Here is an 11,051-nt window from a genome sequence, read left to right as displayed (position 1 = left end):
GCATACTTTATCATAATTAACTCACTCTGAAACAGATTTTTCTTACCTGTGATTGATGGAAACACATAGTTCATTATTGAATTTTCTTACGTTAAATATCATAGTACTTTTTTGATATTGTGAAAGTAAATTGGTGTAAAAATGTTAAATATAATGAGTGAATCATGTCTTCAAATAGTTGTATATAAAGCCTTAGGGCTATGACTTTGACAATATCTTTTGAAGATAACTTTGAAAAATTGCTGAATGCTTTGTCTTCGCAGGAAACTTGTACTAACACAGCATGGAAGAGAAAAATGGAAGTTCTTTCACTGGGTTCATCTTACTGGGTTTCTCTGACAGGCCGCAACTGGAGTTAGTCCTCTTTGTGGTTCTTTTGATCTTCTATAGCTTCACTCTGCTGGGAAACACAACCATCATTGCATTGTTCCACCGTCACACCCCCGTGTACTTTTTCCTCTCCAACCTGAGCTTTCTGGACCTGTGCTACACTACCAGTGTCATCCCACAGTTCCTGGTGAACCTCAGTGGAGCAGACAAATCTATCTCCTATGGTGGGTGTGTAGCTCAGCTCTACATCTTTCTGGGCCTGGGGTGCACAGAATGCATCCTCTTGGGCGTCATGGCATTTGACTGCTACGCGGCTGTTTGCAGGCCCCTCCACTACACTGTGATCATGCACCCCCGTCTCTGTTTCCTGATGTCTTCTGCTTCATGGACCTTTGGTTTTTCCAACTCGTTATTGCAGACAGTGCTCACCTTCCTCCTACCACTTTGTGGGAGAAATAAATTAGACCACTTCCTTTGTGAGATCCCTGCTTTGCTCAAGCTTGCCTGTGTTGACTTCACTAAGACTCAGTCTGAGATGTTCTTTGTCAGTGTCATCATTCTTCTCATTCCTTTTTTGTTAATCATGTTCTCCTACATCGGATAGTCAGGGCTACCTTGCAAATAAAGTCAGTGTCTGGGCAGAGAAAAGCATTTGGGACATGTGGATCCCACTTCCTGGTGGTCTCCCTGTTCTATGGCACAGCCATGTATGCTTATCTGCAGCCCAGCAACAACTGCTCTCGTGATCAGGGCAAGTTCACAACTCTTATGGCATCGTTACTCCCATGATGAACCCCCTTATGTATACTCTGCAGAACAAGGATGTGAAGGGAGCAATGAAGAGGGTGCTTTGGAAAGACAATGGCTCCAGATGTCTGTGTGAGGAAGATACTTTAATGGAAGGACTGATTGTCAGTGCCTGTAGTATCTGTGTGTCCTTCATGTATCATCAAAATTTCCCCTGACAACTCATATGGGAATTTCCTTCCCCTGTCCTCTTATGAAAGTGAAAGATTAAAATCTAAAGTCATGAATTCTTCCAACCTTGGGATATGCTGATTTTCTGTGCCTGGAGAATGTGCTCTGTAATTGTTATTTTTATTTTTTTAAGATTTTTTTTTTTTTAATTTATACGAGAACCAGGGTACAGGCCAGGTGCGTGGGAGGGTGAGAGGATTCACCAGAGATACAGTGCTGACTGACAAAATACAGGCAGACTGCCAAAATACACTGCTGAGGGGGAGCAGTGGGAGAGACAGGAGAGGTTTGCCTACCATGTGGGAGTCTCGCTGGCTGGCGGGGATTGAACCCGTGCTGCAGAGGCTGCGGACAGCTTCACATGCAGCACTCAACCATCTGCACCATCAGGGAGGCCCCTGTAATTGTTATTTTTAAAAGCTCCTCAAGTTTTGTATTTACCACTATTTGGGATCATTATTCTATATCTTCTTACAAGAACACATCTAAGTACAAACCATAAAAATATAACCAAAATAAGAAAATGAACCACTAAAACTTTGTAAGAAACTTAAGTGTTTTAGCATTTTCAGGCCATTGCCAGAATTATATCACTTTTCTTGCATTTTGATCCTTGTAATATAAAATCCATGGTTTCACTGTATAAGAGCTTTTTTCACAGAATTAAGTGGGGATTCTATAGAAAAAACAAACTCTAAGCTCAAATAAAACTTGCTGAAATCATTCCTGTTAAAGCCATGCAGAAATCAGTCTAAATGTGACCTAACTGCTTTGCAATCATCACATGTGGTGGTCATGTCACATAAGGTTGTGGGTAAAGGGTGTGAGGCGGCATGGCAGTGACCGAGCTGTAATAACACAAGATAATACTCACGTACCATTTTGTACGTAGCCAGAGAAACACTGTTGTGAGGTGTGGGAGTTGGTCATTTTAAGTTTGTGAGCCAACTTCTTCCTTTTTCAAATGACTTTTGTTTATTTTTTAAAATTTATTATGCATACAAGAGCTGGGGTATAGGCCAGAGGTGTGGGAGTGGGGAGTGAGAGGATTCACTAGAGACAGAGTGGGAGCAGAATAGGTGGATCGACTGAAATACTCTGCTAAGGGGAGCAGTGGTGAGTCAGAAGAGGTCTGCTGCAGCATGTAGGTCTCCTCCCTTGCCGGGGATTGAACTCGTGCTGCAGCGGTTGCGGATAGCTTCCTAGGTTGTGTCTCAACCCCTTTTGCCACCAGGGAAGCCCCTTAAATGACTTTTGAAGACATCACATTAAATAGTACATCCCCCACATCATAAATTATATTTTATACATTTTACTGACAGTGATGCTACAAACATTTTGAAGGGTAAAATATGTGTAGGTTAATTTTTTTCATACTATTTTTCAAATTCTTTGATGCATCAGTCAGGGTTTTTGTATCTCACATATGGCAAAGTTCCCATATAATTTAAAATCAGTGACATTTTAAAACATATGGATACTGAGTCCATGGGGTTATCTTAATCCAGAAAACTTCACGCTCTGTGGAAACTTAATTTACCAGGGGGAAGCTTAAAAAATAAATGAACTGCATATGAAATAGCTATCATACAATTCTGAATATGAATACTAAACATAAATTTCAGAAAAGTTGAATCTGAAATTCTAGCCTTTAGATCCCCTCTTAAAATCAGTTCATAGTGTCAGTTTGTTTAGGGTATGAAGCTTGGATTTTGTAGACATTAAATGTCATGGCAGTTTATCTTCCCATGGAAGCTAGAGCTTTGCCAGTTCAGCATAGAACTGTTCACATAAATGTAGGTTTTCCCACATGGACCTCTGTGTAGCAAATAACATTGAGAGTCTGAGTACAGACATACAAATAACAATTATAAAGTTCCCTGTCTTCACAGGTAACCTACATCCTCCTGGCCCTGAACCTCCTCTGTTGGCCATGCTCATGACTTGTGTTCTTGTTACGGGCACAACATTGGGCAAGGTGGAGGTGACACTCAAGCCAGTTAGCCACGTGGTCCATTTTCTGTCTATATCCATGACAGGATCATATATTCACACTTGAAATCAGCACTTGGGAAACATGTTGACAGCGTTGTGATGTGATTCATGTATTAAATCAGTTTTGGAATATTGTTAACACCCAAAGGTGACAGATTCCCACTCTGTTATTATTCCACACACCCCAATGGATTTACCCCTTTCATTAAGGAAAAACCCTGAAATGAACTTTCTTTGGTGCTGAAAACCGCAAGTTCTCATGAAGTGTCTCATGAAGTCACTGAGCCTATTGTGGCTGAGCAACCAGAGCATTTTTCTGCTCTTAAGAGCCACAAAATGCTGCCATTAAAAAGGTTCATTGCTATAAGGAAATGTTTGGAGGTAATGGGATGGTTTATATTACTTGAAAATAAATTAACAGAAAATAAAGATCTCTGATCCCCATGCTAAAAACAGACATAAAAAACCCAATTTAAAAGACACTAAGGGTCTCCCTGGTGGCACAGGCGGTTGAGCGCCCCTCTGTGAAGCTGTCCACAGCCTCTGCAGCGTGGGTTCAATCCTGGCCAGCCAGGGAGAAACCCACATGGCGCAGCAAACCTCTCCTGTCTCGCCTGCTGCTCCCCTCAGCAGTGTATTTCAGTCAGTCTGCCTGTTCTGTTACCTGCTCTGTCTCTAGTGAATCCTCTCACCCTCCTACACATCTGGCCTGTACCCTGGTTCTTGTATAAATAAATAAATCTTTAAAAAAAAATAAAAGACACTAAGCCAAACCAGCTCAGTATTGTTCTGTAACTTCTCTCTAATGGGATCTAGGAATACCTCCCTAAGTTCCCATGCTTTGTGTATAAGACTGCAGTCTTGTATAAAATTCCCCAAAAGTGTTTGGGCTGTTTCCTTTTGATCTCTCCCCACAACTGTGGAGTGCCTGCAGTGATTGTGCCCTGGGCTTGGCTAAATTTTTTAAATTTCATCTGTGTTTGCCACCTGGAGTTCAGAGCTCTCATTACTTCAGGGAGCTCATGGATTCCTTCTGCTCCTTTGCTCTCTGAAGAGAACAGGGCACACCACCCACTTAGGTTTTGAGTGACAAAAGATTTGAAAATGGCTTTTGAAAAGCAGCAGCAGCAGCAGCAGCAGCAGCAGAACCATATTTACTAACAACTAGCAAAGGATACAGAACAGAGTGACAGCGCTTGCAATATCTATGAGAATCCAGACAATCCCTGACTCGCCCTTTCTCAAATGGAATGTGTTTTTTTTTTTTTTGTGAATCATTCCTATAAAATGTAAACATCTTTACAATTATATACAAGTTACACATTTTTTAATATTTTATTTTATATAATTCTTACATCATTTTTCATTTTTGCACAATGTATGCATTTTCATTTTGGTTATATTCCCCATACAATTGTACCCCCCCTTATTTTGACCCTAATCCTTCCTCTCCCTGCCCCCCTCCGTACCCCCCCCCCCCCCCGCAGTGTGTGTCTGGTCCATAGTTGCTTGTTGATTTTGATTTTTACTTTGTGTTAATTAGTCTTTTTCCTGGTCCCTTATTTAGGTTTTCTAAATTCCTGTTATGAGTGAGACCATCCGGTATTTTTCTTTTTCTTTCTGACTTATTTTGGTGAGCATGATCCCTTCTAGCTCCATCAAATGGAATGTGTTTTTACATTTTGAAATGTGGGACACTACCTGGTGTGGTACCAGTCAGAGGTTTGGGATTTTTTTTCGCCTTATGTGTGTGTGTCCATATCTTTTTACCCTATCCTGTATGTGGAAGTGTCATTCATTAGCACAACTGCAGTCTGTAAACTGCAGGTTTACTGCCCTACAGTCAGACCCTGCGAATCCTGCTAAAAACATTACTAGATCAACAGTCAGCATGTAGTGACCCCGATAAAGTCCTCATTTATCTCCCATTTGGCGTATTTCAGAAGTTACTGTTCGCCAGAGTTCTAATCTGACCCGGGCTCACTGAGGAGGAGGAGCCTATTACAGATCCCTGTCAACGCCTTCCTTTGTAGGTAACTTCCCTTATCAATTTAATGAATTCTGTTGCTAGACCTTTTGTTTACAAAACTATAGATTTCAGGAGTGCATCTTCATCTCTGTTGTGCCTTACCTATTGACTTCTAATCTGACCAGAATTTGTAGTATAGTTGGGAGATTTCTTTCATCTTTTTAGGTTTGTAATGTATTGATGGGAACGTGAAAGATTGGCATATTGCTGGGAAAAATTAAGATCAGGCTGATGAAACTCATGTCTGCTGGTCCCCCATGAATGATGACATTCAGTGGTCACCAAGAAGGTACTTAGTCATGTAAAGGTGTTAAGGGATTGAGTAGATAGAACAGAATCCTTGGAATAAAAACTGACTCAAATAATGAAACTGTGTTTTAAAATATGCCATGTTAGAAAAGAAGATCTTTAAAATTGGATAATCATCAAAAGTCAGTAAAGTGAAAACTGTTACTTGGTCTCTGTTAAAATTAGTACTAATTCTGTATAAGAAACTGTTGTAAAGAGCTTGAGTTATCCTTGGGGTTTTCCAGAAATATTGTCCAGTCATTTTATTGAGTGTTTCAGTGCTTAAGAAGGAGTATAAATTGGAGTGGATGATGGAGTCTAACTAACCAGAAGTAAATAAATACCTTTATATACATGGAAGATGCCTGTGAGTAAAATGTCTACTATTATATTTCTGAGGGATATTTTTATAAGCCTCCAAAATCAAAGTACATGCTTTAGGGACTGAGATACTTGAAAATATTTATTTTTAGTGGCCCTGAGTGCCTGCCCCATGTAACTCATTAGCTCCAGTTCAAGTAGCCAGAGTTTGACTGCCTCTGGGGAGCAAAGTAGGAGTCTTTGGAGAGGAGACGTCAACAGAGCCAAGCTTTTCTGTTAAATACTGGGAGTGAACATATTTTCTCTACCTAACTTCCGCTTCCCAAATCTAGTTGTATTGATTACTTGTTTTTTGTTGTTATTTTTTGGTAGTTATTAAAAATCTTCTAATTGAGATATAATTGACATAACATTATATTAGTTTCAGATGCACAGCAAAATGATTTGATATTTGTATACATTGTGAAATGATAGCTACAATTAGTCTAGTTGACATTCACCCCTTCATATAGCTACAATTTTTTGTGTGTAATGAGAAATTTTCAGATATAATCTTTTAACACCCTTGAATATATAATACTATATTATTAACTATAGTTCCCATTCTCTACCTTCATATCCAGGGCAAGTCTTTAAATTCTTCATCCTTATGTTCAGAAGATAATTTCTTCCTACTTAGAAGAGAAAAATAGAGGTCTTTAAACATGAATTTCCATGCCTTATTTTTCATATTATATCATTCCACTATCACTGACTCACTAAAAGAATGTTTTCCAATGGTCCTACCAACTCTTACCTTCTGACTTCTTTGAGACCTTGTCGTTCTATTATATCTGATCTATTCCATCTTCAGCTTCTTATATCCAATCATTTGTTTATCCATAGGCCTAAAAATGTGCTCATCTATCCTATCAGAAAAAGTTTGAATTTACCCTCCTTCCCTGCCCCACACTCTCTATTGACTTCATCTTTTTCCTAGGACACAAAATAGTCATGGTTTTTTTTTTTTTTTTTTTCCTCCTCCCATCAACATTTCCAAATACTCTTCTGGTCATGTTTCCTTATCATTCTGGTAAAGGTGCTTTCTGTGAAATCACCAATGTCTTTCCCATCATACAGGTTAGATGGTCTAGGCAGCACCTTACTTGATGTCATTTGGTATTTATAGTGTTCCCTTCCCTTAAGAAATTACGCTGTCCATTGTCTTCTCTGTTTTTAAAAATTATTTCTTGCACCCTGAAAGGTCGATGTAGGGGCCAGGAATGAGGAAGCCCACATAGAAAAAAACAAGATGTCCCTGACACCATTACCACCGATACCATCAAACCGAAACTGAAGCCATAAACAGTAGAAAAACAACTCGGCTCCATGAAAAACAACTTTGTTCCGCCTAAACCTGTTTTCCCCCCTTCCAACCCAGTTTTCATGCCTATCCTCCCCTCACCCTACAAAAGGACGTCTCCCCCACAACAGGCGCAACTTCTCCGGCCACGGTGGGGGTCGGTGAATCTTGCACTGGGCGCAATAAAGTTTCTGCCTGTTAGGAACTGGCCTGGCTCTCCGTCTCTTTACCGCGCCAGACCTTTCACACCCGATTCTCACTTTTTTTCCCCGCAATGGGTGCAAACTTGAATGCATAGATTTTTGAATATTCTGCACTTGGCTCTTTTTTCCCTCTACAATCTGCTCCTGAGATATTTTATCATTCCGTGGCTTTAACCTAATCTAGATGATGAATCTACCGTACACCTCCTCCTGAGTTAAATAATAAAGCAAATGGAATCTTGGCCAAGTGTCCGGGTCATCTGACTCTAAAATTTCAGTAGTTTTACAACCTAACTCATTATCTTGTGGAAATAGCTCCTGTAAGTGCACATCAAATATTCAGATTCTAATATCAAATCATCAAATCACGATTAACTGCTGTACAAACTCCCTTAATTATCTTTGATCTGCTTTTTGTTTTGTCCCAAAAATCAACCTAAGTGTTATTCTCTGTGACATGTTTTTAGAATACATCCACTCTTCAGCACATATTTCCTATTTCCTATCAATATATTAGTTAACATCTTTTTAACCTATGTGAACCATTAACCATCTATGGTATCTTCCAGCCAGATCAACACTTAGTTTTTATAGTATTTATCTGAATTATTTTTGCTAAATGACACAATCACATCATTTATTTGCTTAAAAATTGTTTTGGCTACCATTGTCAACAAGATTCAATAAAAGAGACACCTTTAATCCATAAAGCTGTATTTATGCTCTGGACCCTATGATTGTGGGAACAATCACATGGCTTACTGTTCACTGAACATACATTCCAGTTGATGGTTAGCATTCTGTTACACATTCTATTACTCTATTTTTTTTATTTTTTTTTGGAAGTTTCATTACTTTTATTTTTTTTTATAATAAATTTTATTTTTATATTCCCCATACAATTGCAACCCCCCCATTCTGACCCCAATCCCTCCCCTCCCGCCCCCCACCCCCCAAAAAGTGTCTCTGGTTCATAGTTTTTTGTTGATTTTGATTTTCACTTTCTTATAGTTATTCATTTTCCTGGTCCCTTATTTAAGTTTTCTAGATTCCTGCTATGAGTGAGACCATCCGGTATTTTTCTTTTTCTTTCTGGCTTATTTCGCTGAGCATGATCCCTTCCAGCGCCATCCATGTTGCAGCAAATTGCATATGTTTATCTTTTTTGAATGCTGAGTAATATTCCATGGTGTATATGTACCACATCTTCTTGATCCAGTCATCTATTTTTGGGCATTTGGGCTGTTTGCAAAGCTTAGCTATTGTAAACAGTGCTGCTATAAACATAGGTGTGCAGGTGCTCTTTGGAATTGATGTTTCTGTGTCCTTTGGGTAAATACCTATGAGTGGAATTGCTGGATCCTATGGAAGCTCTATGTTTAGTAGGTCAAGAAATCTCTACACAGCTCTTGTTTCCTCTGAAGACAAAACTTATAGAAGAACTTATGCCCAAGGTTGCTCGGATTTTTTCCTAAAACCCCAAGAAGAAATGTTCCCTAATGCATTTCATGATGTCACCATTACCTTAATATTAAAAAACAGATAAAGACAGCACAAGAAAAATATAGATCAACTTCTCTGATAAGCATCAGTGTAACAATCTTCAACAAAATGCTTGCAGATAAAATTCAACAATATGTCAGAAATATTACGTATCACATCAAGTGGTTTATATTGCAGGAATACTTAGATGATTTAATATATGTAATTCATCAATGTGTAGTACATTATATCAGCATAACTGAAGATAAAAACCCTGGTAATATCAATAGATGAGGAGGAGATTTTTATCATAAAGTGCCCATTTATGATAAAAACTCTAAACAAGATGGGAGTAGAAGGAACCTACCTCAGTGTAATAAAGGCCAGATATTTTAAGCTAACAGTCAAAATAACATTTAATGGTGAAACACTGAAAACTTTCCCTTTGAGATCTTGACGAAAACAAGAATATCCACTGCAGCCTCTTCCATTTAATTTAGAATGAGAGGTTTTGGCTAAAGAAATCAGACAACAGGAAATAAAGGGAATCAAATCAGAAAACAAGTGAAACTTTCATTATTCATAGTTAATATATTATATATAGAAAACCCTGAGGATGCCACTCCAAACCTAGAGAAACAATAGATGAATATAGCAAAGTGGCAGGTTGCAAAGTCAACATACAAAATCTGTTGCATTATTATATACAAACAAGTATAAAAAATAAGCATAAAGAAAAATTAATAATTCCATTCAAAATTGCTTCAAAAAGAATTAAATACTACTGAGTTGACCCAACTGAGGATGTGAAGGACCTATACAATGAGAATTACAAACTCACTATCAGGACTTCATTTAGGAGCCCACCATGATTTTGTATTCGCAGGCCAGAGCTTCCTAGCAAGTATTTTTAAAGTCTAATTTTAGGCATTTGAAAACGGTTAAACAATATTGCATGATTCTCTTGGAACTTTGCTTTATTCATATAGTTACTGGAATGAGGACTGTGATTAATATATTTAAAAGAGTCAATATGTGTAAATTGTAGTGTGAAATCAGCCTTTCTGTGCATTTACTCCCCATCTTGGAAAAGGCTTCCTATACTTATTATTTTTTGCCTTTGTGGCTAGTGCTTTTGGTGTTATATTCAAACATATCTGTCAACCAAAGAGTTTTCTCCTTTTGATGTGTTCTAGGATTTTAACAGTTTTGGGTCTCATCTTTAATCCGTTTCTTTTAAATTTTTGTGAGTATTGTAAGAGAGGGCTCCAATTCCATTTCTCTGCATTGTTTATCCAGTTTTCCTAGTCCTATTTATTAAAGATGCTATCTTTCCCCCTGAGTATTCTTGGTTTCATTGTCAAATACTAGTCATTTATGCAGTTAGATTGTGCTTTTTTTCCCCCTGTGCTGTGTGGGTCTATTTTTATGACTGTACCATACTATTTTAATTACCATAACATTGTAGTGTGGCTTGAAATCAGAAAGTGTGATGCCTTCATCTCTGTTGTTGTTTTTGTCAGAACTGCTTTGGCAGTGTCTTTTTGTGGTTCCGTAGAAATTTTAGGGTTTTTTTTTCCCCCTATATCTTTAGAATTTTGATAGGGAATGCATAAAATCTATAGATGGCTTTCTGGGTCATGTGCACATTTTAGCAGTAGTCATATTTCCAATTCATTCCATTAGTTTTAGTTCTTCAATTTATTTCATCAAAATTTTGTAGTTTTCCTGTTAAATTTACTCCTGTGTATTTTATTGTTGTTGTTGTGTTTTTTTTTTTTTTTTTGCTATCATGAATGAGTTGCTTCTCATTTCATTTGTGATACTTGTTGTTATTACATAGAAAGGTAACTCATTTCTGTGTATTGGTATTTGTCTCTTGCAACCACTCTGATGCATTGGTTAGCTATAAAAGGTTTTTGGTGAAGGTGAAGTCTTTAGGACTTTCCATATTTAAGATAATACCATCTCCAAACAAAAATGATTTTATGGGCCTCCCTGATGGTGCAAGGGTTTAAGACACAGCCTATGAGGCAGTCTGCAGCCACTGCAGCATGAGTTCGATCCCCAACCAGGGAGCTAC

General features: G+C 38.2%; 1 pseudogene across 1 annotated transcript; it reads left to right on the top strand.

Annotated features, from left to right (window-relative positions):
• Positions 1 to 283: 283 nt before the first annotated feature.
• LOC311167689 (putative olfactory receptor 2B8) lies at positions 284 to 1,295 on the top strand (annotated as a pseudogene). Its single transcript has one exon. The product of its transcript is annotated as a putative olfactory receptor 2B8 (transcript).
• Positions 1,296 to 11,051: the final 9,756 nt, after the last annotated feature.

This window comes from Talpa europaea (genome assembly GCF_964194135.1).
Source record: "Talpa europaea genome assembly, chromosome: 2".
NCBI classification, from domain to species: Eukaryota; Metazoa; Chordata; class Mammalia; order Eulipotyphla; family Talpidae; genus Talpa; species Talpa europaea.
Note: the sequence above shows the minus strand (reverse complement) of the source record. Positions and strands in the feature narration are given on the sequence as shown.